Genomic DNA, 2,985 nt, shown 5'->3' with positions numbered 1-2,985 from the left:
CGCTGACTTTCGTCGGATCCGGGAAGATGTATTTTTCTGAATCTCTGTCGCCCGCAGTATACGGATCTATGAACAGTAGGAGGACGGCTTTGAGTGACCTTCTTTGGTCGTCGATTTTTATGTTGATCCTCGTGTCAGTGTCCTTTTTCAAAGGGACTAATTTGGCACGATGCACGTGGTCATAAGAGAACTCTTTGCCGGCATAGTAAACGCTGTATGTCTCGTCTGCAAGAGTCTTGCTGCGGATCATTTCGTACTGGAGCTGGACGTTGATCAGCTTGTATTTCAGCTGTGTTGGATCGGAGCCTTTGACCACCTTCGAAGCTTGCGCGAGGGTTATTTCGAACGTGAGGTCGTTGTAAAGGGCCTGGTGGTAGAAAACACTGTGTCTAGATATGATCTGATGGTCGACCCTGATCCGGTACTTTTTTTCGTATATTTCTTCCAACTTTTTTTCAGCGTCGACGCCCGAGGTTTTCTTGTCTCCCGCGCCTGAGCGGATCTTGCATAGATCCTCGCTCTGAATCCCTTCGAGAATCATGTTGTCTCGTTCTTCCTGCGCAAGGAAAAGGTCTTCAAAGATTTTGTATATGTCGTAGCCAACCGTTTCTTGCAGGATAGTGCCTGCGAACTTAACGATAAACTTGTCAACTAGCGCCCGCGTGACGTTCTGCACAAGGAAGTTGCTGTGGTTCCCTCCAGAAAGGTCGATGTCAAAGACAAGCGCTAGCGAGCCCGGCACCAGAACCTCGTTCTCGTTCAGCTTGGGCACTGAAACAAACAGAGTATCTTCGGGGTTGGCTTCAGTGCGGTCAAAGGTAATTCGCTTTACCGCGCGCTCGGCCTTCATGGCGTATAATGTCTTTTCGTTGTACGTTGGGCGAAGGTCCTCTGGCACTGACATTTCGTATAATACACCGACGATTTTTTCTAATTTAAAAATAACAGGATTGTAATATATTGCTATGGCGGAAGACGGCGGCGAATTTGGTTACGAAGACCCGGACCTTGACAATCAGCTTGACCACGATGATGATGACGATGAAGAACAAGAGGTTAACAGAACCCAACCTTTTCAGCCAGGCGCAACATCCACTCCCTACAACGGAGGTGAACAAATGGAAATGCATACTATGCAGCACGAGCAGTCCGGCCTGCCTGACAATTCTTATACCGAGACATCATTTTTTGGAGAAGATACCCATTTGATTGAAACAGATTCGGAACGTAAAAGTGTTTTAGACCGGTTAAAAAGAGTATTCCCCAAATTTTCCACTGAAAAATTTCCAATTATGAAAGGCACCAAAGAAAACAAGGGTAAAATTGTTGCAATAGGTAAGCAAGGGGGTGAGTACAAGATTATGAAAGATGACTGGACAGGCTTCACGAAAAAATTTTTAGACTCATTTAAAGATAAACTTGGGCCTAGAGCTGAAGAAATTATAGCAGAAGACCGCGATAGCATCAGAGAAGAACGCCAAACAGTGAAAGAATATGAAAAACAATTAAAACAGAAAAGAGCCCTCGTTGCAGAAAAAGAAAAATTAGAAGGAGAAACGCGAGAGCTTCAACTAAAAAAAAGGAAAACTGCTGAACAGCTTGAAGCTCTTGAAGCAGAACATGGCACCAGTCTTGAAGTTGAGGCAGAAGTCCGCAGGATAAAGCTGCTTAATAAAAATTATGAAACCGAAATTGATAATGTCGATAAAAAACTTCTCGAGCTTAAAAAACAAATAAAAAATAAAGAAAAACAACAAGCAAAGGCTGACAGACTCAGGGCAATCGCAGCAGCAAAAGAAAGTGAAACAAACGCCATGGAAGAAAGGCTCAACGAGACAAAACCGTTGGACGACCTGAAAGAGAAGGAAAGCGAGCTGCAGCGCAAAAACGAGGAAGACCAGGCAGTCATCCAAGATGAGAATGCCTCGCCATCAGACGTAGAAACCGCCAGAGACAGAGTGGAAGAAAGGAACGAGGAGCTCGCTCGTCTGCAAACCCAGATTGAGGAACGGGAAAGGGGCCGGCCTCTCTCCGAAAGGGTAAAAGACATCTTCAAAAAATATGGGGTCACGGTCACTGCTATTCTTCTCGCCGCGGGGGTCACAATCGGCGCTGTCGTCGGCTCGATCACTAATGCTCTAAAAACCACCGGCAAAGCTTTGGAGAAAGGCCTGAAAGATATTGGCTCGAAACTCGCTTCCCTGCTGCCCGGACTGATCGGATCGATTGCGACTTTTCTATTCAAAGCAGCGGGCCAAGTCGTCGGGTTTCTGGCCGAGCACACCTGGCTGCTTATTCTTGCCGCGGAGGCCTTTTTGTTCGAAAAATATCTTAAGAAGCAGCGGTAGCTTACCGCCAAGCCATGAACAGCAAAGCCGATAATCCTACTACACCGACAATTACCGATGTTTTGTTTATTTCATGTTGCGGTTTTTTTATCTGGAGCCTTGGGCTCTATTTTTTGCGCCGTTGGCTGTGCTTGCTGAGTTTCGGTCGAAGCTGATTTCCTTGATTCGGCTGTTGCGGCTTTGTGTATCGGGTTGGAAGGATGGCTGTTGGGTGGGTTAATTTTTGACGGGCCGCCTGCCATTAGTTTGAGCGCAGCTTTTTTTGTCTCCAGGTTTACCTCGTTGTTCACCCCAAGTTTCATCCCAGAGACCGCCTGTTTCAGCTTGTTGTTGTAACCGACCGTGCTTTCGGTGTTTATTAGCTTGATCCACCGCGAGCTGGTACCTTTGCACGCTCTGGGCCAGGTCGGGCTGTCTGATCGCATCTTCCATTAGCACCAGGAACTCGCTATGGGCTTCTTTCGTCCGGCCACCAGGAACCGAGAATGCTGCTGCGGACGTTGACTTGCGAACCCAGAATGCAGTAAACAAAGGCTTCGATTGACTGGTTTATTCTCGACAAGCCAGCCTGCGTCAAACCAGATGCTGTGTTTGGCGCGAACCATTCCGATTGGGTATCAGAAGCGGCCCCCGGCTC

This window comes from Orbicella franksi, chromosome 3 (genome assembly GCF_964199315.1).
Source record: "Orbicella franksi chromosome 3, jaOrbFran1.1, whole genome shotgun sequence".
In the NCBI taxonomy this organism is placed as follows: Eukaryota; Metazoa; Cnidaria; class Anthozoa; order Scleractinia; family Merulinidae; genus Orbicella; species Orbicella franksi.
Note: the sequence above shows the minus strand (reverse complement) of the source record.